The sequence below is a fragment of the Pseudophryne corroboree genome, unplaced genomic scaffold, assembly GCF_028390025.1.
Source record: "Pseudophryne corroboree isolate aPseCor3 unplaced genomic scaffold, aPseCor3.hap2 scaffold_99, whole genome shotgun sequence".
NCBI lineage: Eukaryota > Metazoa > Chordata > Amphibia > Anura > Myobatrachidae > Pseudophryne > Pseudophryne corroboree.
The window spans coordinates 1,245,725-1,268,120 of NW_026970570.1; the positions used below are offsets into that span (position 1 = coordinate 1,245,725).

Sequence of the window (22,396 nt, forward strand, 5' to 3'; positions counted from 1 at the left end):
AAGACTGCATTCAACAGACACCAAACAAGACCTCAATCGACGAATGATCATTAACCTGACATAGAATACCACTGCATTTACCGTAACTATGTATTTTCTTCATCTCTACAACCTTCAGGTAATTACACACATAGTATAGGGAATACAGGCACAGATATCAGCAATCACATATTCCCCCATTCATGTATCATCAACTAAAATGTGCTCCCCATTTTTGTTACAACCAAAATCCGAAAAAAGCTCGGTAAAGTTTGACAGCCCATCCACAGACCCGTACCACGGGAAAAGAAGGAATTCAAATGTATACTTCGCAATACCTCAAAGCTTGATTTAAAACACGTACGGCACGATGATACATGACCCCCCAAACATGGATTCATACACACATGCTTCTGCTATCTCACTAGGTCATACCCTTTTCCTACCTTCTCCTCTCCTCCCCTACCCAACCATGTAAATGTATTAACCCCTGACATATATTTTTCTCTTTTTGAAATGTTTTAGGAAGTGGCAGTTATTGTTGACTGCCAAAGGGTGGACTGTCAAAGTCAGAAAAATATCACGATGCACACTGCCATATTTGCACCTCATATGTGTCCCTGCTGCGCATGCGTGCGCTCTACCGTGCGTGCGCATACTCGCTGTTGCGGGCACCCGCAGGCGCACGGTATGCACATTTACGGTAGAGATTGTGTGCGTCTAGCGGGCGACTCTTTCGTTACATATTTTCACCATATAATGCATTTTGTAGATTATGGTCCCTTTGATAGATTCTGAAAGTTTAGTTAATGTAGTATGTTCCTGGACAGAGAGATCCCTCATTGTTTGATACGAAGGGTCAGACAGGAGTAATACAGTGGTGTTTAGTATCCATCGGAAGAGTATTTAATTAGCAATATTCCGGTGTTGGTTTGAAGCGGATCAATCGCTCGTGCGAATAGTTATGGACATAAGAAGTTTATGAACATTTACTGTATTTGCACTTACTTATCCATGCGGCGGGAAACCCAGTTTCCCTCCCACCTGAGCTGTTGGAAATAGTCACAGCCCACCTGTATGAATCAACCTATGACCTTTTGTTATAATGCGAAGACGAATTCCTGTGTCCAATGAACAATGAGATTGTAGGGACCATTGAATTGTATTGTGTGTGGGGCATAAATAGACAGGCCGATCACATCCAGCACTCACTCTTCATCGGTTATCATTGCTGAAAATCGGGAGCTGGATGTCCAGAGGCGCATGCGATCGTTTCCTTTGTGCGTAAGTTTTCTCCGTAATCATATTGTCTTTTCTTGTTATTATGGGCCATATCTTTCTCTCTCTCTCTTCTCTTTCTCTCATTTTCTCTTAAACGTACTTGTATTGTATTTACTGTGTAGTTACCTGGTTAGTTAGTCTATGTTATATTGTAGTGTATGACTTGTATTGTATTAATTCTTTTGCAAGTATAACATTCATAATATATATATTAGGCGTTGGACCCTAAGCACGGTATTTGTGTATTTCTTATAGTGTTAAGTATTCTCAGAGCGTCGGTGACGCTCGAACAGCTTTTGAGTTAATAAGGTTATACAGTGTTGCATTTACACCCTATCTCTACACTAAGGTTTTACAGCAAATTACATTGTTTGTGGTTTAGACATAAAGGTTTAACATTGTGAGCGTCGGCGCCGCTCGTGATCTCCTCGTGGTCTCGAGCGTCCGCTACGCTGATAGCGTAGCATTACGGTAGTCGCTCACCTATAAGTGTGCCCGATACCAACAGCGTATTCTCGTGAGCGTCTGTATCGCTCGAGCAGCCCGCTCCCGATACAGCGTCCGTTACGCTATAGCGAACCATTACGTTAGTCAGCAGCCAATAGCGTGCCTGCCTGTGATCTCTTGGCCGTGAGCGAACGTGACGCTTGAGCGTCTCGACCACGGCTAAGCGATTGTTACGCAACGAGCGTACCCTTACGGTACTCCATACGCAAATAGCGTACAGTGTTCTTAGACCTCACAAAGGGTTTTAAATAAGATAAATATTTAGCTTTATCAAAGCGCACTGTCAGCAGTGTTCATTCCGGGAGTGGACAACTGGGATGCAGACTTCCTCAGCAGACACGACCTACATCCAGGAGAGTGGGGACTCCATCAGGAAGTCTTCGCACAGATTGCAAGTCGGTGGGGACTGTTCCAGATAGACATGATGGCGTCCCGCCTTAACAAAAAGCTACAGAGGTATTGCAACAGGTCAAGAGACCCTCGGGCAGTAGCTGTAGACGCCCTAGTGACACCGTGGGTGTTCCGGTCGGTCTATGTATTTCCTCCTCTACCTCTCATACCCAAGGTGTTGATAATAGTAAGAAAAAGAGGAGTAAGAACAATTCTCATTGTTCCAGATTGGCCGCGAAGGACCTGGTATCCAGATCTGCAGGAAATGCTCACAGAAGATCCGTGGCCACTTCCTCTAAGACAGGACCTGTTGCCACAGGGGCCCTGTCTGTTCCAAGACTTACCGCGGCTGCGTTTGACGGCATGGCGGTTGAACGCCGGATCCTAGCGGAAAAGGGTATTCCAGATGAGGTCATTCCTACGCTAATAAAGGCTAGGAAGGACGTGACATCTAAACATTATCACTGTATATGGCGAAAATATGTTTCTTTGTGTGAGGCCAGGAATGCTCATACGTAAGAATTCCACCTGGGCCACTTCCTTCACTTCCTACAAACTGGAGTGAATTTGGGCCTAAAATTAGGCTCTATTAAGGTTCAGATTTTGGCCTTATCCATTTTCTTTCAAAAGGAATTGGCCTCTCTTCCTGAAGTAAGTACAAACTTTTGTGAAGGGAGTACTGCATATTCAGCCTCCTTTTGTACCTCCGGTGGTCCCTTGGGACCTTAACGTGGTGTTAAGGTTATGGTTTGAACCACTTAAAATGGTGGAGTTTAAATATCTCACTTGGAAGGTGGTCATGTTATTAGCCTTGGCTTCCGCTAGGCGAGTGTCGGAATTAGCAGCTTTATCACATAAAATCCCCTATCTGGTTTTCCATATGGATAGAGCGGAATTGCAGACCCGTCCTCAATTCCTGCTAAAAGTGGACTCATCCTTTCATATGAACCAACCTATTGTGGTGCCTGTGGCTACGCGTGACTTGGAGGATTCCGAGTCCCTTGATGTGGTCAGGGCTTTGAAAATTTACGTGGCCAGAACGGCTAGAGTCAGAAAAACAGAAGCACTGTTTGTCCTGTATGCAGCCAACAAGATTGGCACCCCTGCTTCAAATCAGACTATTGCTCTCTGGATCTGTAACACGATTCAGCAGGCGCATTCTATGGCGGGATTGCCGTTGCCTAATTCAGTCAAGGCCCATTCCACTAGGAAGGTGGGCTCTTCTTGGGCAGCTGCCCGGGGGTCTCGGCACTACAGCTGTGCCGAGCTGCTACTTGGTCGGGTTCAAACACCTTTGCAAAGTTCTATAAGTTTGATACCCTGGCTGAGGAGGACCTCCTGTTTGCTCAATCGGTGCTGCAGAGTCATCCGCAGGAGCCCGTTTGGGAGCTTTGGTATAATCCCCATGGTCCTTACGGAGTCCCCAGCATCTTTTAGGACGTAAGAGAAAATAAGATTTTAAACCTACCGGTAAATCTTTTTCTCGTAGTCCGTAGAGGATGCTGGGTGCCCGTCCCAAGTGCGGACTACTTCTGCAAGACTTGTATATAGTTATTGCTTACATAAGGGTTATATGTTAGTTTTCATCGGTCTTGGACTGATGCTATGTTGTTTTCATACTGTTAACTGGGTAGTATATCACAAGTTATACGGTGTGATTGGTGTGGCTGGTATGAATCTTGACCTTGGATTAACAAAAATCCTTTCCTCGTACTGTCCGTCTCCTCTGGGCACAGTTTCTCTAACTGAGGTATGGAGGAGGGGCATAGAGGGAGGAGCCAGTGCACACCCAGATCTAAAGTCTTTCTTAAAGTGCCCATGTCTGCTGCGGAGCCCGTCTATCCCCCATGGTCCTTACGGAGTCCCCATCATCCTCTACGGACTACGAGAAAAAAAATTTACCGGTAGGTTTAAAATGTTATTTTTTTCTCTGCAACCCACTGCTAAATTGTGCTTCCTAGCTGTTTTTTATAAAATCACTTAATTAAATCTAACTCTGATTACGTCAGAGAAGGCCAGGTACCCTACACCATAAGAGGGGGTTTGACATTTTGACTTGTCTACTTAAAGATCACCAAAATCTGATCACAAGGTCAATTACATCCCTGGGTGGGATTGAACCACCAACCTTTTGGTTAATAGCCCATGTAAGTGAAAGAGATCCTGAAGCACTCACTCATCATGGGAAAGTACCAATGTGTTTCTTACAAAAATTCTCCAGATTATTGACTTTTTAAAGTTTTTCTAGGAAACGTTCTAGATAAATGCTTATTAGCCTTTGTCAGTATCTACTTTTGCAAGGTGTCTATGTGGCGCAATCGGTTAGCATGTTTGGCTATTAACCAAAAGGTTGGTGGTTCAATCCCACCCAGGGATGTAAATAACCTTGTAATCAGATTTTGGTGATCTTTAAATAGACAAGTCAAAATTTCAAACCCCCTCTTATGGTGTAGGGTACCTGGCCTTCTCTGATGTAATCAGAGTTAGATTTGATTAAGTGATTTTATAAAAAAACAGCTAGGAAGCACAATTTAGCAGTGGGTTGCAGAGAAAAAAAATTATGCTGGCAGAAAAGTCCAATTTAGTGACGAAACAGCTCTTCATTTTCTGATTTTATGTTTATGCTAACAAATTTGCTCTCTGAAAAGTGTCCACAAAGCCAAGTCTCTGATTAACACCTTTGTAGGGATGGTTTTTCACCTATTACTGAATTAAACTTGCTTCATTGGAAAGGCAGCAAGATGCATCCTCATTTCAATGTCTACTGAAATAATACAGGTTGACACCAGGAAACATAAACGTCACTGCATCCTTGCTGCTTCCTCATGGGGAAGTCTGTTTAATGTGAAAACAAGGTGATATCTAATCAGCACACAGGTAAGTAATTAAGAAAATCTTTCTTTATGGGTGAAGATGTTTCTCACAAAATTGTTGCACCAAAGCATCATTGAAATTCAAGCTGGAAAGATGATTTTAATATATCACTTGTACATTTTGTACTGCTCTTCTGGTGACAATGTAGTTTGTTTTTGTCAATTACCATTTTAATAATAGGGTAAAGAAAATTAAGTGGATTTTTGAAAGAAAACAATACTGTCAATATACTATTAAAACAAATTAAAATGGTAAAAGTTATTGTACTTTAAGTAAAAATAAAAGAGCCAAAATATCAATCCCAGTTTTGGATTACTTTAATTAACAAAAAACAATGCATATAGCAGAGGATAGTTTCAATCTGCCTACCTCTGGGTTATGGGCCCAGCATGCTTCCGTTGCAGTACTCTGCTGCTCATGTAAGTGCAAGAGATCCTGAAGCACTCACTCATCATGGGAAAGTACCAATGTGTTTCTTACAAAAACTCTCCAGATTATTGACTTTTTAAAGTTTTTCTAGGAAACGTTCTAGATGAATGCTTATTAGCCTTTGTCAGTATATACTTTTACGAGGTGTCTCTGTGGTGCAATCGGTTAGCATGTTTGGCTATTAACCAAAAGGTTGGTGGTTCAATCCCACCCATGGATGTAATTGACCTTGTGATTAGATTTTGGTAATCTTTAAGTAGACAAGTCAAAATGTCAAACTCCCTCTTATGGTGTAGGGTACCTGGCCTTCTCTGATGTAATCAGAGTTAGATTTGATTAAGTGATTTTATAAAAAACAGCTAGGAAGCACAATTTAGCAGTGGGTTGCAGAGAAAAAAAACTATGCTGGCAGAAAAGTCCAATTGAGTGATTAAACAGCTCTTCATTTTCTGATTTTATGTTTATGCTAACAAATTTGCTCTCTGAAAAGTGTCCACAAAGTAAAGTCTCTGATTAACACCTTTGTAGGAATGGTTTTTCACCTATTACTGAATTAAACTTGCTTCATTGGAAAGGCAGCAAGATGCATCCTCATTTCAATGTCTACTGAAATAATACAGGTTGACACCAGGAAACATAAACGTCACTGCATCCTTGCTGCTTCCTCATGGGGAAGTCTGTTTAATGTGAAAACAAGGTGATATCTAATCAGCACACAGGTAAGGAATTAAGAAAATCTTTCTTTATGGGTGAAGATGTTTCTCACAAAATTGTTGCACCAAAGCATCATTGAAATTCAAGCTGGAATGATGATTTTAATATATCACTTGTACATTTTATACTGCTCTTCTGGTGACAATGTAGTTTGTTTTTGTCAATTACCATTTTAATAATAGGGTAAAGAAAATTAAGTGGATTTTTGAAAGAAAACAATACTGTCAATTTACTATTAAAACAAATTAAAATGGTAAAAGTTATTGTACTTTAAGTAAAAATAAAAGAGCCAAAATATCAATCCCAGTTTTGGATTACTTTAATTAACAAAAAACAATGCATATAGCAGAAGATAGTTTCAATCTGCCTACATCTGGGTTATGGGCCCAGCATGCTTCCGTTGCAGTACTCTGCTGCTCATGTAAGTGCAAGAGATCCTGAAGCACTCACTCATCATGGGAAAGTAGCAATGTGTTTCTTACAAAAACTCTCCAGATTATTGACTTTTTAAAGTTTTTCTAGGAAACGTTCTAGATGAATGCTTATTAGCCTTTGTCAGAATGGACTTTTACGAGGTGTCTCTGTGGTGCAATCGGTTAGCATGTTTGGCTATTAACCAAAAGGTTGGTGGTTCAATCCCACCCAGGGATGTAATTGACCTTGTGATCAGATTTTGGTGATCTTTAAATAGACAAGTCAAAATTTCAAACCCCCTCTTATGGTGTAGGGTACCTGGCCTTCTCTGATGTAATCAGAGTTAGATTTGATTGAGTGATTTTATAAAAAACAGCTAGGAAGCACAATTTAGCAGTGGGTTGCAGAGAAAAAAAAATTATGCTGGCAGAAAAGTCCAATTGAGTGATTAAACAGCTCTTCATTTTCTGACTTTATTTTTATGCTAACAAATTTGCTCTCTGAAAAGTGTCCACAAAGCCAAGTCTCTGATTAACACCTTTGTAGGAATGTTTTTTCACCTATTACTGAATTAAACTTGCTACATTGGAAAGGCAGCAAGATGCATCCTCATTTCAATGTCTACTGAAATAATACAGGTTGACACCAGGAAACATAAACGTTACTGCATCCTTGCTGCTTTCTCATGTGGAAGTCTGTTTAATGTGAAAACAAGGTAATATCTAATCAGCACACAGATAAGGAATTAAGAAAATCTTTCTTTATGGGTGAAGATGTTTCTCACAAAATTGTTGTCCCAATGCATCATTGAAATTCAAGATGGAAGATGATTTTAATATATCACTTGTACATTTTGCATTGCTCTTCTGGTGACAATGTAGTTTGTTTTTGTCAATTACCATTTCAGTAATAGGGTAAAGAAAATTAAGTGGATTTTTTAAAGAAAACAATGCTGTCAATATACTATTAAAACAAATTAAAATGATAAAAGTTATTGTACTTTAAGTAAAAATAAAAGAGCCAAAATATCAATCCCAGTTTTTGATTACTTTAATTATAAAAAAAAATGCACATAGCAGAGGATAGTTTCGATTAATCGACCTCTGGGTTATGCGCCCAGCATCCTTCCATTGCACTACTCTGCTGCTCATGGAAGTCCGAGAGATCCTGAAGACTAAATTGATTAAAGGCCTAAAAGTACTGGACTATAAGGAAAGACTTACTAGGCTGAATATGTATACACTAGAAAAGAGGTGCCTAAGAGGAGATATTATTAATATCTTCAAATATGTAAAGATACATAACAAAGAGTTATCAGAGGAATTATTTATTAAAAGAACACGTGGTCACTCGCTGCGACTGGAGGAAAGTTCAGAACGCAATGGAGGAAAGGTTTCTTCACTGTTAGGGCAATCAGGATGTGGAATTCCCTGCCAGGGAAGGTGGTAATGGCGGACTCTGTAATTGGATTTAAAAAAGGAATGGATACATTTCTGAATGAAAAAGCTATCCAAGGTTATAATACTTAAAATATCAACATGGTTAATCCGGGGGTAACATGAGTTATAGTAGCTAACTAGTCATAAAACATTATTCAGCAAGTATGTAGAATCATCACAACTTAAAACAGGTTGAACACGATGGGCAATTTGCCTCTATTCAACCTCAAAAACTATGTTACTATATGTTACTATATTACTGTAGTATACAGAACACCACAATGCAATGAGCAGTGATAGTGAGCACTGATGAGGATACTAGAACTGACACTGAGCAGCAAGATGCAGCACTGGACTATTAGTAATGTACTGTAGTATGCTGAGCACCACAATGCAGCACAAGACAATGAGCAGTGATACTGAGCACTGATGAGGATACTACTGAGAACTGACACTGAGCAGGAGAGACACACTACTAGTATTACTGAGCAGCAATAAGTAACCACTGATACTGAGCACTGATATTGAGATTTCCACTGAGAGAACATAGCCACGTCCTCTCCGCTCTCTCTTCAATGCACGAGTAAAAATGGCGGCAACGCGCAGCTCTATATATAATATCCGAATCTCGCGAGAATCCGACAGCGGGATGATGACATTTTCCCTTGTTCAGGTTTTCCGAGTCAGGCGGGAACAACCGAGCCTGCCTCAGACCAGTGTAAACCACGTGGAGTTCGTGGGGAATTCGGTTCTCGGAGAACCGAACCCGCTCCTCTCTACCTTATACCCATCAATTTTTTTTATTTTCAATCTAAGCCCCTGCAGTTTTCTGTAAGCATCTGCTTCGCTATGATGATCAACAAGTCACAAGGGCAAACACTCAGGGCTTGAGGCATAGATCTTTGGACTAGCTGCTACAAGCATGGCAGAGGTGTCACTATCACTGGTGACACCCAGAGAGGTGTCGAGGGAGATTGTAATGCAGTGCGTGCAAATAAGCAGCGCAATGGTAAAAAGGAGGCATGATTTCATAGGTAGGGGCGTGGCCTGGTGGCCTGAATCTACATTTTGTTGCTCCGGGTGTCCCGGGGGTTGGGTGCTGCACCCGGGGACTAGTGTGTAAGCGGTGCTGGCTCCTGCACAGTGACAGGGCATGGCCACCCAGTATGACACCTCCCTTCTTGACCATGCTGTAATTGCAGTCGCACTGCAGTTCAGCGTGATCATAAACAATGGTGTAGCCTCCTGCTGGTGCAGACTGTATGTGCGCGCAGGAAGCCGCCACCATTTTTGTGATCACAGCGGCTGAATGTGATGTCATACAGCCGCTGTGACCACGCCCCCTGTGTCTCCTCCATTGCAGACCCCATTTTGAAGCCTTGCCCCCGCACTGCTCCATCCCTGACTTGGAAATGGAGTGTTGCTGACCCCACTCTCCCCCCCTGCCCCGATTGACAGGCAGAGGCGATCGCATGCAGGCACATGCGTATGCTCTTAGCAATTTTTGCAGTTGGATCGCTTATTGTGATTGCAATCCAACCTGAATCAGGCCCTATTACCTATCACAATGCGCTGCGGGCAGTACAAAATTGGGTTAATATAGGAGAAAAACCCCCAGACCTGTGCTCCTTAACTGTACCTGGTGGCTAGTGGAGCGGCTGCCCAGTAATCAGTGTCCACCCCAGTGCGCACACGGCCCACCCCCTACGGCCACGCTCCCCTTAATCAGCGGCCTCGTGATCCGGAAGGGCGGTGTGTGTGTGTGACTGACCTTAGGAAGAAACCGGAGCCTCCGCTGCAGTGACCCAGCAACCAGGGCACGGGAGTATACAGCGCCGCTGGGAGTGATGAAGCTGCAGTAAAGATGTCTTTTAGACCTAGCCTGCTGCAGCCCTTGTAGATTCTCATAAAACAAGTTCTTCTTTTCTTGTCAAAATTAATAGCTAAGAATAGGCTGCCTGAGGCAGGCCCCTGTTAAGTGGCCTGCTACTGAAGGCACCAACTACAAACTGAGCTCCCTGTTCATGGAAGCGGGGTTATAGAGGAGGATGCGCTGAGCATCTTGGGAACAGTCAAAAGCTTTGAGCCGGTTGGTGCCTCAGATCAAGATCCTACTCTACACCCCAATGTGAATCCTTGTGGAGTCCAGTGTACCCCACAGAAGAAATTAATGTGTCACACCCATTGGCAGCAACCTTAGAATAGCTGCTGACGGGCACAATTGAGAAAGGAAGGGGGGGGGGGCATTTGAATCCAGCACATAGATGCAATTCAAATATGTAATTTGTACCTTCCTATTTTAAAATATAATGGATGAACCTCACCCTGTGAGAACAATCTTCATGATCAAGAGATCTAATATGTAAAATAAGTATGAGTTGGGATAGGGCTGGGGAGGGTGGCAGCTCGGGCAGCCCCTCCCCCGTCAAGTTAAGGAGATTCAACTGAGGAAGCACAAGGGAACTCTCGTCTGGGGACAACAACTGCGGGGAGACCACATCTTTTCAGATGAACATGGGAGGGCGGAAGGCTGCCTAATACTGAAGCACCATCAAATATCAAACCATATCCAACAACTAGTACAAGCATTCCTGGGGGAAGGTCTGCAGCAGACGGATTTGCATACGGTGATGTCATCCAAGCAGTGGGCCAAAGTTGGCTGGAACCCTCATCTGCATATAAAAAGAGAAAAGGGGCATGCAGGGCATGGCGGCCTTTTGCAGTGCTTGGATGACCCCTAGTTTGCATTAAACACCCCCACCCTCCTTTGGTGTGGGGCTCATGTTGGCCATGCCCCATCCCCTGAAGCATTCATGCTGATTTCTTGCAGCAGCTGGGCACTGTAACAGCTCCAGAGCTGCTCTGTAAGGCAAGTAAAAGGGTGTGGGCCCTGCAGCACCACCTGTAGTTCGCATTGTGCGTTGGAAGGCACAAAGTAAGCAGACGGGAGGAGAAGTCAGGATAGTACACAAGGGCATCCTTTTCTCTTAGTCCGTAAAGGATGCTGGGGTCACATTAAGAACCATGGGGTATAGACGGGATCCGCAAGAGACATGGGCACTTTAAGACTTTCAAAGGGTGTGAACTGGCTCCTCCCTCTATGCCCCTCCTCCAGACTCCAGTTATAGGAACTGTGCCCAGGGAGACGGACATTTCGAGGAAAGGATTTATTGTTAAACTAAGGTGAGCATCTTACCAGCTCACACCTTAAGCATGCCGCAGAACGTGGCATTCAACAGAACACAAGCCAACGGCATGAACAATTGCAGCAAAAAGCTGACCAGAACCGTAACACAACATGTGTATAACCACAAGTAATAACTGCAGACACAGTATGGACTGGGACGGGTGCCCAGCATCCTCTACGTACTAAGAGAAAAGGATTTACCGGTAGGTATTAAAATCCTATTTTCTCATACGACCTAGAGGATGCTGGGGTCACATTAAGAACCATGGGGTTATACCAAAGCTCTTGAACGGGTGGGAGAGTGCGTACGACTCTGCAGCACCGAATGACCCAACTTGAGGTTATCATCAGCCAAGGTATCAAACTTGTAAAACTTAGCAAAAGTGTTTACTAAATAGCTGCTCGGCAAAGTTGCAATGCTGAGACTCCCCGACCAGCTGCCCAGGATGAACCCACCTTTCTAGTAGAATGGGTCTTCACCTAATTCAGTAACGGCAATCCTGCCGTGGAATGAGCATGCTGAATCTTACCACAGATTCAGCGCATAATGGTCTGCATGGAAGCAGGACACCCAATCCTGTTGGGAGCATACAGGACAAACAGAGCCTCTGTTTTCCTAATCTGAACCGTTCTGGTGACATAAATTTTCAAAGTTCTGACCACAGCCAGAGACTTTGACTCAACGAAGGTGTCAGTGGCCAAAGGCACCATGTGGAAAGATGAACCACCTTTGGCAGAAATTGTTGACGTGTCCTCAATTCTGCTCTATCTTCATGAAATATCAAATAAAGGCTCTTGTGATACTGCATGGTTTGTACTGTTTTCCATGTGCTCCCAGATCTTTCAAGCAAGTAGCATGGTCAAGAAAGTTCTGTTTGAAAAGAAACAAACATTTACTGTCATTGTTATGCAAATAAACTTACATTAAAGCTAACAAGAAAGCACACTCGTTCTGTCTTTAAACTGATAAAAGAAACCCCAATAATATGGGGCATGCAAAAATTGAGAAAACTCAGTTCTCCTCTCCACGGAAATCTTTAATAAAAGGCGAAATATTTGTTAGCTCTGAAGAGAAACCAGAGCATGACCAAGATTCCACCTGTCGCCTGAGTGCCATGCCAGCAGTTCTCATTCAGCTCAAAGTGAGCACCCAATTTGAATGAAAGAAAGCAGATTTCTCACCAGGCTTCCCCTTGCTATAAACATGGTTTGTACTCTTTTCCATGTGCTCCCAGATCTTTCAAACAATTAGTGTGGTCAAGAAAGTTCTGTTTGAAAAGAAACAAACATTGACTGTCATTTCTATGCAAATGAGCTTACATTAAAGCACACTCGTTCTATCTTTAAACCGATAAAATAAAACCCCAATAAGATGGGGCATGCAAAAATTGAGATAAAACTCAGTTTTGCTCCTCTTCACGGAAATCTTTAGTAAAAGGCGAAAGATTTGTTCGTTCTGAAGAGAAACCACAGCATGACCAAGATTCTACCTGTCGCCTGAGTGCCATGCCAGCAGTCCTCATTCAGCTCAAAGTGAGCACCCAATTTGAAAGAAAGAAAGAAAGCAGATTTCTCACCAGGCTTCCCCTTGCTATAAACATGGTTTGTACTCTTTTCCATGTGCTCCCACATCTTTCAAGCAATTAGTATAGTCAAGAAAGTTATGTTTGAAAAGAAACAAACATTTACTGTCATTTCTATGCAAATGTGCTTACATTAAAGCACACTCGTTCTATCTTTAAACTGATAAAAGAAACCCCAATAAGACGGGGCATGCAAAAATTGAGATAAAACTCAGTTTTGCTCCTCTCCACGGAAATCTTTAGTAAAAGGCGAAAGATTTGTTCGTTCTGAAGAGAAACCAGAGCATGACCAAGATTCCACCTGTCGCCTGAGTGCCATGCCAGCAGTCCTCATTCAGCTCAAAGTGAGCACCCAATTTGAAAGAAAGAAAGCAGATTTCTCACCAGGCTTCCCCTTGCTATAAGCATGGTTTGTACTCTTTTCCATGTGCTCCCAGATCTTTCAAGCAATTAGTATGGTCAAGAAAGTTCTGCTTGAAAAGAAACAGACATTTATTGTCATTGTTATGCAAATAAACTTACATTAAAGCTAACAAGAAAGCACACTCGTTCTGTCTTTAATCCGATAAAAGAAACCCCAATAATATGGGGCATGCAAAAATTGAGATAAAACTCAGTTTTGCTCCTCTCCACGGAAATCTTTAGTAAAAGGCGAAAGATTTGTTCGTTCTGAAGAGAAACCAGAGCATGACCAAGATTCCACCTGTCGCCTGAGTGCCGTGCCAGCAGTCCTCATTCAGATCAAAGTGAGCGCCCAATTTGAAAGAAAGCAGATTTCTCACCTGTCTTCTCCTTGCTATAAGCATGGTTTGTACTGTATTCCATGTGCTCCCAGATCTTTCAAGCAAGTAGCATGGTCAAGAAAGTTCTGTTTGAAAAGAAACAAACATTTACTGTCATTTCTATGCAAATGAGCTTACATTAAAGCACACTCATTCTATCTTTAAACCGATAAAAGAAACCCCAAAAAGATGGGGCATGCAAAAATTGAGATAAAACTCGGTTTTGCTCCTCTCCACGGAAATCTTTAGTAAAAGGCGAAAGATTTGTTCGTTCTGAAGAGAAACCAGAGCATGACCAAGATTTTTATCTGAAAATATGTGTTCTCCCTGCAGTTGTTGTCCACAGATGAGAGTTCCCTTGTGCTGCCTCAGTTGAATCTCCTTTACTTGACAGGGGGATGCTCGAGCAGCGACCCTCCCCAGCTCTAGCCCAACTCCTACTTACCTGCCAGGTGAGATACTATGATCATGAAGGTGCTTCTCCCAGGGCAAGGCTCACCCATTGCACTCTGGGTGTGCTGCTTCTGCGTTTTCCCAAAATGTGGGAAACTTGACTGCATAATTTGTGTTTCCCCTGGTCGGCTCTCGTATAATTCAGATCTCTTTGTCTCAGGTCTCTCTCCAGCCTAGTTTGCTGTCTGTTTCCACTTCTCTTTTCTTGAGCCGCTCCCTTCTATGCCCTTGCGCACTATCCTGACTTCTACCGTCTGCTTACTTCGTGCCTTCCAACGCACAATGCAAACTACAGGTAGTGCTGCAGGGCCCACACCCTTTTACTTGCCTTACAGAGCGTCTCTGGAGCAGTTACAGTGCCCAGCTGCTGCAAGAAATCAGCTTGAATGCTTCAGGGGCTGGGGCATAGCCAACATGAGCCCCACACCGAAGGAGGGTGGAGGTGTGTAATGCGAACTAGGGGTCATCCAAGCGCCGCAAAAGGCCGCCATGCCCTGCACGCCCCTTGTCTCTTTTCATATGCAGACGAGGGTTGAAGCCAACTTTGACCCACTGTTTGGATGACATCACCATATGCAAATCCATCTGCTGCAGGCCTTCCCCCAGGAATGCTTGCACTAGTTGTTGCATTTGGTTTGTTGTTTGGGGGTGCTTCAGTATTAGGCAGCCTTCTGCCCTCCCATGTTCATCTGAAAATATGTGTTCTCCCTGCAGTTGTTGTCCCCAGATGAGAGTTCCCTTGTGCTGCCTCAGTTGAATCTCCTTTACTTGACAGAGATGTGCCTGAGCAGCGGCCCTCCCCAGCCCTATCCCAAATCATACTTATTTTGCATAGGCGATACCATGGTCATGAAGATTGTTCTCCCAGGGTGAGGTTCATTCATTGCATTCTGGGTATGCTGACCCCTGTGATTTCCCCAAATGTGGGAAACTCGACTGCATTATTTGTGGTAGTGGGGGACTGTGTTTGTGCTTTCCTCTGGTCAGCTCTGGTAAAAATCAGATTTCTTTATATCAGATCTTCCTCTAGCCTTGTTCTTCTTTCGAGAGTTCCCTTGTGCTGCCTCAGTTGGATCTCTTTCACTTGAGAGGGGGGTGCCCGAGCAGCGACCCTCCCCAGCTCTAGCCCAACTCCTACTTACCTGCCAGGTGAGATACTATGATCATGAAGGTGCTTCTCCCAGGGCAAGGCTCACCCATTGCACTCTGGTTGTGCTGCCCCTGCGATTTCCCCAAATGTGGGAAACTTGACTGCATAATTTGTGTTTCCCTTGGTCATCTCTCGTATAATTCAGATCTCTTTGTCTCAGGTCTCTCTCCAGCCTAGTTTGCTGTCTGTTTCCACTTCTCTTTTCTTGAGCCGCTCCCTTCTATGCCCTTGCGCACTATCCTGACTTCTCCCGTCTGCTTACTTCGTGCCTTCCAACGCACAATGCAAACTACAGGTAGTGCTGCAGGGCCCACACCCTTTTACTTGCCTTACAGAGCAGCTCTGGAGCAGTTACAGTGCCCAGCTGCTGCAAGAAATCAGCTTGAATGCTTCAGGGGCTGGGGCATAGCCAACATGAGCCCCACACCGAAGGAGGGTGGAGGTGTGTAATGCGAACTAGGGGTCATCCAAGCGCCGCAAAAGGCCGCCATGCCCTGCACGCCCCTTTTCTCTTTTCATATGCAGACGAGGGTTGAAGCCAACTTTGACCCACTGCTTGGATGGCATCACCATATGCAAATCCATCTGCTGCAGGCCTTCCCCCAGGAATGCTTGCACTGGTTGTTGCATTTGGTTTGTTGTTTGGGGGTGCTTCAGTATTAGGCAGCCTTCTGCCCTCCCATGTTCATCTGAAAATATGTGTTCTCCCTGCAGTTGTTGTCCCCAGATGAGAGTTCCCTTGTGCTGCCTCAGTTGAATCTCCTTTACTTGAAAGAGATGTGCCTGAGCAGCGGCCCTCCCCAGCCCTATCCCAAATCATACTTATTTTGCATAGGAGAGACCATGGTCTTGAAGATTGTTCTCCCAGGGTGAGGTTCATTCATTGCATTCTGGGTATGCTGACCCCTGTGATTTCCCCAAATGTGGGAAACTCAACTGCATTATTTGTGGTAGTGGGGGACTGTGTTTGTGCTTTCCTCTGGTCAGCTCTGGTAAAAGTCAGATTTCTTTGTTTCAGATCTTCCTCTAGCCTTGTTCTTCTTTCGAGAGTTCCCTTGTGCTGCCTCAGTTGGATCTCCTTCACTTGACAGGGGGGTGCCCGTGCAGCGACTCTCCCCAGCTCTAGCCCAACTTCTACTTACCTGCCAGGTGAGATACTATAATCATGAAGGTGCTTCTCCCAGGGCAAGGCTCACCCATTGCACTCTGGATGTGCTGCCCCTGCGATTTCCCCAAATGTGGGAAACTTGACTGCATAATTTGTGTTTCCCCTGGTCGGCTCTCGTATAATTCAGATCTCTTTGTCTCAGGTCTCTCTCCAGCCTAGTTTGCTGTCTGTTTCCACTTCTCTTTTCTTAAGCCGCTCCATTCTATGGCCTTGCGCACTATCCTTACTTCTCCCGTCTGCTTACTTTGTGCCTTCCAATGCACAATGCAAACTACAGGTAGTGCTGCAGGGCCCACACCCTTTTACTTGCCGTACAGAGCAGCTCTGGAGCAGTTACAGTGCCCAGCTACTGCAAGAAATCAGCTTGAATGCTTCAGGGGCTGGGGCATAGCCAACATGAGCCCCACACCGAAGGAGGGTGGAGGTGTTTAATGCGAACTAGGGGTCATCCAAGCGCCGCAAAAGGCCGCCATGCCCTGCACGCCCCTTTTCTCTTTTCATATGCAGACGAGGGTTGAAGCCAACTTTGACCCACTGCTTTGGATGACATCACCATATGCAAATCCATCTGCTGCAGGCCTTCCCCCAGGAATGCTTGCACTAGTTGTTGCATTTGGTTTGTTGTTTGGGGGTGCTTCAGTATTAGGCAGCCTTCTGCCCTCCCATGTTCATCTGAAAATATGTGTTCTCCCTGCAGTTGTTGTCCCCAGATGAGAGTTCCCTTATGCTGCCTCAGTTGAATCTCCTTTACTTGAAAGAGATGTGCCTGAGCAGCGGCCCTCCCCAGCCCTATCCCAAATCATACTTATTTTGCATAGGAGATACCATGGTCATGAAGATTATTCTCCCAGTGTGAGGTTCATTCATTGCATTCTGGGTATGCTGACCCCTGTGATTTCCCCAAATGTGGGAAACTCGACAGCATTATTTGTGGTAGTGGGGGACTGTGTTTGTGTTTTCCTCTGGTCAGCTCTGGTAAAAGTCAGATTTCTTTGTCTCAGATCTTCCTCTAGCCTTGTTCTTCTTTCGAGAATTCCCTTGTGCTGCCTCAGTTGGATCTCCTTCACTTGACAGGGGGGTACCCGAGCAGCGACCCTCCCCAGCTCTAGCCCAACTCCTACTTACCTGCCAGGTGAGATACTATGATCACTTAGGTGCTTCTCCCAGGGCAAGGCTCACCCATTGCACTCTGGGTGTGCTGCTCCTGCGATTTCCCCAAATGTGGGAAACTTGACTGCATAATTTGTGTTTCCCCTGGTCGGCTCTCGTATAATTCAGATCTCTTTGTCTCAGGTCTCTCTCCAGCCTAGTTTGCTGTCTGTTTCCACTTCTCTTTTCTTAAGTGCCTTCCAATGCACAATGCAAACTACAGGTAGTGCTGCAGGGCCCACACCCTTTTACTTGCCGTACAGAGCAGCTCTGGAGCTGTTACAGTGCCCAGCTGCTGCAAGAAATCAGCTTGAATGCTTCAGGGGCTGGGGCATAGCAAACATGAGCCCCACACCGAAGGAGGGTGGGGGTGTTTAATGTGAACTAAGGGTCATCCAAGCGCCGCAAAAGGCCGCCATGCCCTGCATACCCCTTTTCTCTTTTCATATGCAGATGAGGGTTCCAGCCAACTTTGGCCCACTGCTTGGATGACATCACCGTATGCAAATCCGTCTTCTGCAGAACTTCCCCCAGGAATGCTTGTACTAGTTGTTGCATTTGGTTTGTTGTTTGGGGGTGCTTCAGTATTAGGCAGCCTTCTGCCCTCCCATGTTCATCTGAAAATATGTGTTCTCCCTGCAGTTGTTGTCCCCAGATGGGAGTTCCCTTGTGCTGCCTCAGTTGAATCTCCTTTACTTGACAGAGATGTGCCTGAGCAGCGGCCCTCCCCAGCCCTATCCCAAATCATACTTATTTTGCATAGGAGATACCATTTTCATGAAGATTGTTCTCCGAGGGTGAGGTTCATTCATTGCATTTTGGGTATGCTGACCCCTGTGATTTCCCCAAATGTGGGAAACTCGACTGCATTATTTGTGGTAGTGGGGGACTGTGTTTGTGCTTTCCTCTGGTCAGCTCTGGTAAAAATCAGATTTCTTTATATCAGATCTTCCTCTAGCCTTGTTCTTCTTTCGAGAGTTCCCTTGTGCTGCCTCAGTTGGATCTCTTTCACTTGAGAGGGGGGTGCCCGAGCAGTGACCCTCCCCAGCTCTAGCCCAACTCCTACTTACCTGCCAGGTGAGATACTATGATCATGAAGGTGCTTCTCCCAGGGCAAGGCTCACCCATTGCACTCTGGTTGTGCTGCCCCTGCGATTTCCCCAAATGTGGGAAACTTGACTGCATAATTTGTGTTTCCCTTGGTCATCTCTCGTATAATTCAGATCTCTTTGTCTCAGGTCTCTCTCCAGCCTAGTTTGCTGTCTGTTTCCACTTCTCTTTTCTTGAGCCGCTCCGTTCTATGCCCTTGCGCACTATCCTGACTTCTCCCGTCTGCTTACTTCGTGCCTTCCAACGCACAATGCAAACTACAGGTAGTGCTGCAGGGCCCACACCCTTTTACTTGCCTTACAGAGCAGCTCTGGAGCAGTTACAGTGCCCAGCTGCTGCAAGAAATCAGCTTGAATGCTTCAGGGGCTGGGGCATAGCCAACATGAGCCCCACACCGAAGGAGGGTGGAGGTGTGTAATGCGAACTAGGGGTCATCCAAGCGCCGCAAAAGGCCGCCATGCCCTGCACGCCCCTTTTCTCTTTTCATATGCAGACGAGGGTTGAAGCCAACTTTGACCCACTGCTTGGATGGCATCACCATATGCAAATCCATCTGCTGCAGGCCTTCCCCCAGGAATGCTTGCACTAGTTGTTGCATTTGGTTTGTTGTTTGGGGGTGCTTCAGTATTAGGCAGCCTTCTGCCCTCCCATGTTCATCTGAAAATATGTGTTCTCCCTGCAGTTGTTGTCCCCAGATGAGAGTTCCCTTGTGCTGCCTCAGTTGAATCTCCTTTACTTGACAGAGATGTGCCTGAGCAGCGGCCCTCCCCAGCCCTATCCCAAATCATACTTATTTTGCATAGGAGAGACCATGGTCTTGAAGATTGTTCTCCCAGGGTGAGGTTCATTCATTGCATTCTGGGTATGCTGACCCCTGTGATTTCCCCAAATGTGGGAAACTCAACTGCATTATTTGTGGTAGTGGGGGACTGTGTTTGTGCTTTCCTCTGGTCAGCTCTGGTAAAAGTCAGATTTCTTTGTTTCAGATCTTCCTCTAGCCTTGTTCTTCTTTCGAGAGTTCCCTTGTGCTGCCTCAGTTGGATCTCCTTCACTTGACAGGGGGGTGCCCGTGCAGCGACTCTCCCCAGCCCTAGCCCAACTTATACTTACCTGCCAGGTGAGATGCTATAATCATGAAGGTGCTTCTCCCAGGGCAAGGCTCACCCATTGCACTCTGGATGTGCTGCCCCTGCGATTTCCCCAAATGTGGGAAACTTGACTGCATAATTTGTGTTTCCCCTGGTCGGCTCTGGTATAATTCAGATCTCTTTGTCTCAGGTCTCTCTCCAGCCTAGTTTGCTGTCTGTTTCCACTTCTCTTTTCTTAAGCCGCTCCATTCTATGGCCTTGCGCACTATCCTTACTTCTCCCGTCTGCTTACTTTGTGCCTTCCAATGCACAATGCAAACTACAGGTAGTGCTGCAGGGCCCACACCCTTTTACTTGCCGTACAGAGCAGCTCTGGAGCAGTTACAGTGCCCAGCTAATGCAAGAAATCAGCTTGAATGCTTCAGGGGCTGGGGCATAGCCAACATGAGCCCCACACCGAAGGAGGGTGGAGGTGTTTAATGCGAACTAGGGGTCATCCAAGCGCCGCAAAAGGCCGCCATGCCCTGCACGCCCCTTTTCTCTTTTCATATAAAGACGAGGGTTGAAGCCAACTTTGACCCACTGCTTTGGATGACATCACCATATGCAAATCCATCTGCTGCAGGCCTTCCCCCAGGAATGCTTGCACTAGTTGTTGCATTTGGTTTGTTGTTTGGGGGTGCTTCAGTATTAGGCAGCCTTCTGCCCTCCCATGTTCATCTGAAAATATGTGTTCTCCCTGCAGTTGTTGTCCCCAGATGAGAGTTCCTTTATGCTGCCTCAGTTGAATCTCCTTTACTTGACAGAGATGTGCCTGAGCAGCGGCCCTCCCCAGCCCTATCCCAAATCATACTTATTTTGCATAGGAGAGACCATGGTCATGAAGATTATTCTCCCAGTATGAGGTTCATTCATTGCATTCTGGGTATGCTGACCCCTGTGATTTCCCCAAATGTGGGAAACTCGACAGCATTATTTGTGGTAGTGGGGGACTGTGTTTGTGTTTTCCTCTGGTCAGCTCTGGTAAAAGTCAGATTTCTTTGTCTCAGATCTTCCTCTAGCCTTGTTCTTCTTTCGAGAATTCCCTTGTGCTGCCTCAGTTGGATCTCCTTCACTTGACAGGGGGGGTACCCGAGCAGCGACCCTCCCCAGCTCTAGCCCAACTCCTACTTACCTGCCAGGTGAGATACTATGATCACGTAGGTGCTTCTCCCAGGGCAAGGCTCACCCATTGCACTCTGGGTGTGCTGCTCCTGCGATTTCCCCAAATGTGGGAAACTTGACTGCATAATTTGTGTTTCCCCTGGACGGCTCTCGTATAATTCAGATCTCTTTGTCTCAGGTCTCTCTCCAGCCTAGTTTGCTGTCTGTTTCCACTTCTCTTTTCTTAAGTGCCTTCCAATGCACAATGCAAACTACAGGTAGTGCTGCATTGCCCACACCCTTTTACTTGCCTTACAGAGCAGCTCTGGAGCTGTTACAGTGCCAAGCTGCTGCAAGAAATCAGCTTGAATGCTTCAGGGGCTGGGGCATGGCCAACATGAGCCCCACACCGAAGGAGGGTGGGGGTGTTTAATGCGAACTAAGGGTCATCCAAGCGCCGCAAAAGGCCGCCATGCCCTGCATACCCCTTTTCTCTTTTCATATGCAGATGAGGGTTCCAGCCAACTTTGGCCCACTGCTTGGATGACATCACCGTATGCAAATCCGTCTTCTGCAGACCTTCCCCCAGGAATGCTTGTACTAGTTGTTGCATTTGGTTTGTTGTTTGGGCGTGCTTCAGTATTAGGCAGCCTTCTGCCCTCCCATGTTCATCTGAAAATATGTGTTCTCCCTGCAGTTGTTGTCCCCAGATGAGAGTTCCCTTGTGCTGCCTCAGTTGAATCTCCTTTACTTGACAGAGATGTGCCTGAGCAGCGGCCCTCCCCAGCCCTATCCCAAATCATACTTATTTTGCATAGGAGATACCATGGTCATAAAGACTGTTCTCCCAGGATGAGGTTCATTCATTGCATTCTGGGTATGCTGACCCCTGTGATTTCCCCAAATGTGGGAAACTCAACTGCATTATTTGTGGTAGTGGGGGACTGTTTTTGTGTTTTCCTCTGGTCAGCTCTGGTAAAAGTCAGATTTCTTTGTCTCAGATCTTCCTCTAGCCTTGTTCTTCTTTCGAGAGTTCCATTGTGCTGCCTCAGTTTGATCTCCTTCACTTGACAGGGGGGTACCCGAGTAGCGACCCTCCCCAGCTCTAGCCCAACTCCTACATACCTGCCAGGTGAGATACTATGATCATGAAGGTGCTTCTCCCAGGGCAAGGCTCACCCATTGCACTCTGGGTGTGCTGCTCCTGCGATTTCCCCAAATGTGGGAAACTTGACTGCATAATTTGTGTTTCCCCTGGTCGGCGCTTGTATAATTCAGATCTCTTTGTCTCAGGTCTCTCTCCAGCCTAGTTTGCTGTCTGTTTCCACTTCTCTTTTCTTGAGCCCCTGCCGTCTATGCCCTTGTGCACTCTCCTGACTTCTCCTGTCTGCTTACTTTGTGCCTTCCAACGCACAATGCGAACTACAGGTAGTGCTGCAGGGCCCACACCCTTTTACTTGCCTTACAGAGCAGCTCTGGAGCTGTTACAGTGCCCAGCTGCTGCAAGAAATCAGCTTGAATACTTCAGGGGCTGGGGCATAGCCAACATGAGCCCC

The 22,396-nt window shown here is 45.5% G+C and overlaps 20 non-coding genes and 1 pseudogene across 20 annotated transcripts; 16 read left to right on the forward strand and 5 right to left on the reverse strand.

The window, feature by feature from the left end:
* The first annotated feature begins 6,751 nt into the window (after positions 1–6,751).
* TRNAN-AUU (transfer RNA asparagine (anticodon AUU)) lies at positions 6,752–6,825 on the forward strand. Its single transcript has one exon. It is a non-coding gene; the product is annotated as a tRNA-Asn (tRNA).
* Positions 6,826–12,188: 5,363 nt separating this feature from the next.
* Positions 12,189–12,299, reverse strand: LOC135049169 (U5 spliceosomal RNA). Its single transcript, XR_010240936.1, has one exon. It is a non-coding gene; the product is annotated as a U5 spliceosomal RNA (small nuclear RNA).
* A 275-nt stretch (positions 12,300–12,574) lies between these two features.
* Positions 12,575–12,690, reverse strand: LOC135049095 (U5 spliceosomal RNA). The gene has a single exon (XR_010240863.1). It is a non-coding gene; the product is annotated as a U5 spliceosomal RNA (small nuclear RNA).
* Positions 12,691–12,968: 278 nt separating this feature from the next.
* Positions 12,969–13,084, reverse strand: LOC135049063 (U5 spliceosomal RNA). Its single transcript, XR_010240832.1, has one exon. It is a non-coding gene; the product is annotated as a U5 spliceosomal RNA (small nuclear RNA).
* A 286-nt stretch (positions 13,085–13,370) lies between these two features.
* On the reverse strand, positions 13,371–13,486 carry LOC135049050 (U5 spliceosomal RNA). The gene has a single exon (XR_010240819.1). It is a non-coding gene; the product is annotated as a U5 spliceosomal RNA (small nuclear RNA).
* A 270-nt stretch (positions 13,487–13,756) lies between these two features.
* Positions 13,757–13,872, reverse strand: LOC135049057 (U5 spliceosomal RNA). The gene has a single exon (XR_010240826.1). It is a non-coding gene; the product is annotated as a U5 spliceosomal RNA (small nuclear RNA).
* A 144-nt stretch (positions 13,873–14,016) lies between these two features.
* Positions 14,017–14,179, forward strand: LOC135049616 (U1 spliceosomal RNA). Its single transcript, XR_010241344.1, has one exon. It is a non-coding gene; the product is annotated as a U1 spliceosomal RNA (small nuclear RNA).
* A 671-nt stretch (positions 14,180–14,850) lies between these two features.
* Positions 14,851–15,014, forward strand: LOC135049219 (U1 spliceosomal RNA). The gene has a single exon (XR_010240986.1). It is a non-coding gene; the product is annotated as a U1 spliceosomal RNA (small nuclear RNA).
* A 152-nt stretch (positions 15,015–15,166) lies between these two features.
* Positions 15,167–15,329, forward strand: LOC135049555 (U1 spliceosomal RNA). The gene has a single exon (XR_010241297.1). It is a non-coding gene; the product is annotated as a U1 spliceosomal RNA (small nuclear RNA).
* Positions 15,330–16,000: 671 nt separating this feature from the next.
* LOC135049139 (U1 spliceosomal RNA) lies at positions 16,001–16,164 on the forward strand. The gene has a single exon (XR_010240906.1). It is a non-coding gene; the product is annotated as a U1 spliceosomal RNA (small nuclear RNA).
* Positions 16,165–16,316: 152 nt separating this feature from the next.
* On the forward strand, positions 16,317–16,479 carry LOC135049581 (U1 spliceosomal RNA). Its single transcript, XR_010241318.1, has one exon. It is a non-coding gene; the product is annotated as a U1 spliceosomal RNA (small nuclear RNA).
* Positions 16,480–17,151: 672 nt separating this feature from the next.
* LOC135049363 (U1 spliceosomal RNA) lies at positions 17,152–17,315 on the forward strand. The gene has a single exon (XR_010241122.1). It is a non-coding gene; the product is annotated as a U1 spliceosomal RNA (small nuclear RNA).
* Positions 17,316–17,467: 152 nt separating this feature from the next.
* LOC135049561 (U1 spliceosomal RNA) lies at positions 17,468–17,630 on the forward strand. Its single transcript, XR_010241300.1, has one exon. It is a non-coding gene; the product is annotated as a U1 spliceosomal RNA (small nuclear RNA).
* A 615-nt stretch (positions 17,631–18,245) lies between these two features.
* LOC135049237 (U1 spliceosomal RNA) lies at positions 18,246–18,409 on the forward strand. The gene has a single exon (XR_010241003.1). It is a non-coding gene; the product is annotated as a U1 spliceosomal RNA (small nuclear RNA).
* Positions 18,410–18,561: 152 nt separating this feature from the next.
* Positions 18,562–18,724, forward strand: LOC135049557 (U1 spliceosomal RNA). Its single transcript, XR_010241299.1, has one exon. It is a non-coding gene; the product is annotated as a U1 spliceosomal RNA (small nuclear RNA).
* Positions 18,725–19,395: 671 nt separating this feature from the next.
* LOC135049150 (U1 spliceosomal RNA) lies at positions 19,396–19,559 on the forward strand. The gene has a single exon (XR_010240917.1). It is a non-coding gene; the product is annotated as a U1 spliceosomal RNA (small nuclear RNA).
* A 152-nt stretch (positions 19,560–19,711) lies between these two features.
* Positions 19,712–19,863, forward strand: LOC135049576 (U1 spliceosomal RNA; annotated as a pseudogene).
* Positions 19,864–20,546: 683 nt separating this feature from the next.
* LOC135049385 (U1 spliceosomal RNA) lies at positions 20,547–20,710 on the forward strand. The gene has a single exon (XR_010241141.1). It is a non-coding gene; the product is annotated as a U1 spliceosomal RNA (small nuclear RNA).
* A 153-nt stretch (positions 20,711–20,863) lies between these two features.
* On the forward strand, positions 20,864–21,026 carry LOC135049477 (U1 spliceosomal RNA). Its single transcript, XR_010241230.1, has one exon. It is a non-coding gene; the product is annotated as a U1 spliceosomal RNA (small nuclear RNA).
* A 615-nt stretch (positions 21,027–21,641) lies between these two features.
* On the forward strand, positions 21,642–21,805 carry LOC135049331 (U1 spliceosomal RNA). The gene has a single exon (XR_010241092.1). It is a non-coding gene; the product is annotated as a U1 spliceosomal RNA (small nuclear RNA).
* A 152-nt stretch (positions 21,806–21,957) lies between these two features.
* LOC135049487 (U1 spliceosomal RNA) lies at positions 21,958–22,120 on the forward strand. The gene has a single exon (XR_010241235.1). It is a non-coding gene; the product is annotated as a U1 spliceosomal RNA (small nuclear RNA).
* The last annotated feature ends 276 nt before the right edge of the window (positions 22,121–22,396 follow it).